Genomic DNA, 4,829 nt, shown 5'->3' with positions numbered 1-4,829 from the left:
TGAATCATTTGTTTTCTTAGTGTGATCCAGTGAATGAACCTGGTGATCAGCACTCAGAGAAGAATGACGACAACACAAGAGCAGGAGGAGAATCTGAAATCAAGTTCTTACCATCTACCAAGAAGGAAAAGGGTAACGTTTTAATGAATTATTTAAAACAATAACATGAAATAGTCAGAATTACTATTTGAGTTCAAAATTTCAAAAATTCAAAATGTTATGATAAAAAAAAGAAAAACTATACTGGGTCAATAGCACATTGTCTTGACCCTCTTATAATGAAGTTCATTATTTTACTGCAGGTCCCTTAGAAATGAATATGAGTGAAAAAGAGGATAAGGTAAGACATTCCAAACTTCACAAGATCTTTAGGACCATTCACTTTATATCTCATTGTATGTTGTTGTCACATTTTACATACAGTACATGTTTACTTACAGCAGTCAGTGAAGATTTCTGAAGAGATCAACAGGAAGAAACAATATCAAAGAGAAACTGAAACACTCCTTTGCAGACTTCACCTTCAAGACCAACATCAACAGAAGCTGACACCAGCTGATTTCCTTAAAATAGGTACACCTGTGAAACAGGACAAAGACACATGTGAGAAAGATCTAGCTCAAACTTTTCTTCAGAGGTTGATGATGTTAGACTACAGAGCCAGATATATTCCTGTCAGACTAGACGGTCCTGAGGTGAACCAGTCACAGCCGGTTCCAGAGTCTGACACTGTTGGCTTTGATGCTCTTTTTACCACCAGTGTAAACTATGACCAGACAAAACAGACTCATGTGCATCCAATGGACATTCAAATGGCAGTATTGCACTGCTCAGACAGCTTTTTAAAGCAGAACATGATTATGAAGTTATCACAATGTCAGTATGCCTTACCTTTACTTGTTCCTGACCCAGTCACAATGGATATTGACTGTCCTCTGTGGACATTCAGACAAATAAGAAAAACATGGAAGATAACTCAAATCAGAGATAATCCAAACACTGTCACCATGAAGAGTATGCCCATCTGCAAAGCTCAGACACCCATGCTGTTCTTTTTCCGTCTGGGTTCACTGGTCTCTGTCTAAATCTCAGCTGATGAAACTTTGATCAACGAGCGTCACAGCACCTTCTTCCACAGAAACTGCCCAGGTAGCACCAAGTCTCGCCATTTGATGGGAAGGAGTGCAGAGATTGCTTGGTACTGCCCTGCTGGAAGACCCAATGATGCCTTCACTGACTGCATTGCCTTCTGTAATCTTCATGGTGATGCTCTGTTGATGGAAAAAGCAGCGTAACATACTGACTGAAAAATCTTCAGTCAATGTTGTTCTGGTACCAACTCTGGAAAAGGTGACAAAAGTACAAGAGTTATCTCAGCCCTTTTTAAGTCTACAAAGCCCCTCATCTGTCTCATTGCTGATAAATGATTCTGCTGCAGTTCAGATGAAGAAGGGAAAATACCAAAATGGGTCTAAAAGGGACAGAAGCCAGTCAGAAGTTTCTGAAGAACTAAATGAATCATTGGAAACATGTTGTCTGAAACATACGAATCCCTCCAGCTTGAAACCATGGCTGAGGTTCTCTGGAATCAGAGTGGGATAGAAGATGACACAGCCTGCAAAAAGGGAAAGTCTGCTGCGTATGAAAATAGTTTAATCTGCTTCGGGAGGATGGACGTTTCAAAGATCAAAGACTACATTTCTCCCATGTCAAGGCCAACTGTGGCACAAGTGGTGCAGAACAAAATAAAGAACTGTATTCACCTCAAAGGAGACATTGAGAAAGAGAAATGCAAAAAGCAACAGGATCTGAAAACAAGAAGCAGAAACAATGCAAGGCTTCCTATAGTGGCCAGTGGAAGTTGTTCATTGAAAGCCTTCTCATCTTTGACATCGACAAAAAAGAGTATTTCCCTGAAATGGACTCAGATCCTATAGATGCCCTCTCCCACAGACAATCTCTCTTTAATTTCTCCAAAAATATGATGAAAAGTGGTCTTGAGGTTGGGCTTTGAAGAGAAAGCATGACAAATCTGATCAGTTAAAAAACAAGCAAACTGAGCTTTGAACAAATATCAACCAAACTACAGTCAGCAACGTTTGGCTTGGAGCACATCTTTAGAGAAATGGGACAGATCTATGAAGCCACGCGATCTCTGGGCAGAAACAACCAAAGATGAGGATCAAACTGATCTGGTCTAAATACCCTGAGCTGGCTGCTAAACTTTGATGATATCAGGAATACCAATGGAGCTGATGGATGGTGATGTCAAATGGGTCATGTGCCTTTAATATGGATCCTCCCAGTCTCTTTTAGACAAAGTCACAAAGAAACTGGGCGACAAGAAGAGTTTTTGTTTTGTCAGTTTTTGGTGTACAAAGCAGTGGAAAATCAACAATGCTGAATGCAATGTTTGGCGTTACAGTTCTTGCAGTTAGTGCTGCGCCGTGCACCAAAGGAGTGCCTTCATTGCAGCTGGTCAACAGTCGTCAGAGGAGATCAAGAAAGACTTTCAGTTTGACTACATTCTAGTGGTGGACACTGAAGGACTGCGTGCTCTTGAGTTGGCAAGTGATGACATTCTTCACCACGACAATGAACTGGCAACATTTGTTGTTGGTCTGGGAAACATGACATTGATCAACATCTTTGGAGAGAATCCAGCTGAGATGCAAGATGTTCTGCAGATTGTTGTTCAGGCATTCATGAGGATGAAGAAAGTTAAACTTTCTCCAAGTTGTGTGTTTGTTCACCAGAATGTTACAGATATTGCAGCTGCAGAGAAAAACATGGATGGAAAGAGACGCCTGCAAGAAAAACTGGACCAGATGGCCAAAGAGGAGGTTTGTGATGCTGAGTGCTTCAGTGACATCATTGCATTTGATGTACAAAAAGATGTGAAATACTTTGCCCAACTATGGGAGGGAAGTCCACCTATGGCTCCTCCAAATCCAGGTTATAGTGAGAGTGTCCAAGAGCTGAAGAACTTCATCCTCTCTAAAGCTTCACAGTCTGCTGGGATGACTCTCTCACAGTTCAAAAGCAAAATTTTGGACCTGTGGAATGTGCTGTTGAACGAAAACTTTGTTTTCAGTTTTAAAAACAGAAAGAAATTGCAGTGTACAGAAAACTTGAGGTCCAGTATGGGAACTGGACCTGGGCCCTGAGGAGCAACATGTTGACCATTGAAAATCAGCTTTATGTCAGGATAGAAAATGGAAAACTTGACAAGGTTGAGCCCAGGTATGTTCACCTGAAAATGAGCAAAACATATGAAAAGATCAAAGAAGATATGACAGCTTACTTTGATGACGACAGAAATAAAGAAATTCTGGTTCAGTGGCGAGGCCGATTTGAAAGCAAAATCAAGGAGTTTTATGATGAACAAGTGAGAGGAGTTAAAAGAAAACTGGATGAAGTTATCCAGCAGAAGAATGCTCGTAAAAAGCTTGATGAGAAGAAGACAGAGTTTGAGAACAAGCTGCTAGAAAAGAGTAAAGAGCTCGCTCATCAGTTAAAAGACAAGGCAAAAAATGAAGAGGAACTTGAAAAGCAGTTCAACTCTGTTTGGAGAGGCTGGGTTAATGAATTGACTGCAGACACGAAATCTATTGAAGACATCAGCTATGAAGAAGATCAGTCAGATATCCTTCAAGAACTTGGTTTTGAATGGTCTCTCATAGCTGAATCCAAAAACAGTGGCAGATATATCAAAATATCAGAAGTTGGAGATTACTCTGATTATGTAACTCTCCCAAAATACCAACATCCCTGTGACACAAGCCAACAATCCCAGGATGATAAGAACGAAAACAAGAAGCCAAAAGTGGAACGAGGATATTAATTATGGGTGTCTTTTAAACATTTTTGTGGATTTCGGTCAACACAACAAAACAAAAAATGTACATCAAATAGTTCTTTACCATATGAGGAGCAGCAACTGATCAGATCCGTCATTGATGATGTTGAAAAACAGTCCCTTGGCACAATTAAGAGCAAACCAGTAGCTGAAAGAGGCTACAGTCAAACTTACTTGCAAGAATTGGGCAACAATGTAAAAGCAAAAGTGACAGAATTTGAATCAAAGTGGAATTATGCTCTGAAGAAGGAGTTTATGGTTGATCTCTTACTGTATGTATTTGACAGAGCAGAAAGTTGGCTTTCAGAGTCCCATAAGAAATTCAAAATGAACAACGATGCACTCACTTATCTAGAAAGCAAGAAATCGCAATATTACAACATTTTCCGAAGCTTCTGCAAAGGAAACTCATCTGCTGTTGTGGTTGGAGAACTGATCTGTGAAAAACTCAAGAGTTCCACCGTTGAGGCTGTCTGTAATAAGACTGCCATTGATCTCGCTGGAGAGATGAAGTGCAATTTCCCATGCTGAAGTCACTGGCAGAGAAAGAGGACTTTGATGGTTTTATCACCTACATCAGACACCCAAGGAAGCAAGTAGAGACTTTTATAAAAGAGGAAATAACAAAACACATCTTCACAAAGAACAAAGCTAAAGCACATCAAATACTCAAGAAAAATGTTGAAGACATCAATAAGCTGGTGAGTCAAGCTTTATTTACTGCAACAGATAAAGCCAATACCTGAGGAGGAGACATAGACATGTGGGTGGAGGAATTTTCCAGTGTGCTAAAAGATAAGCTAACATTTGACACCATTTGTTGTCAAAACTTACATGACATAAACAATTTTGACTTTCTTAAAGAAGAGATAAATAAAGGCCTTGAATCCATCATGGAAGAGATGAGCAACCTCTCACTGGACAAAATGAAGGAATTCAGGCTGAAGCCGGATCAAATCCTCATTGATCA

The 4,829-nt window shown here is 40.0% G+C and overlaps 1 pseudogene; it reads left to right on the top strand.

The window, feature by feature from the left end:
- LOC118337195 overlaps positions 1 to 4,605 on the top strand; it is an 18,058-nt pseudogene extending 13,453 nt beyond the window's left edge.
- The last annotated feature ends 224 nt before the right edge of the window (positions 4,606 to 4,829 follow it).

Source organism: Morone saxatilis, unplaced genomic scaffold (assembly GCF_004916995.1).
Source record: "Morone saxatilis isolate NCDOM2014 unplaced genomic scaffold, NCSU_SB_2.0 Contig3, whole genome shotgun sequence".
Taxonomy (NCBI): Eukaryota; Metazoa; Chordata; class Actinopteri; family Moronidae; genus Morone; species Morone saxatilis.
Note: the sequence above shows the minus strand (reverse complement) of the source record. Positions and strands in the feature narration are given on the sequence as shown.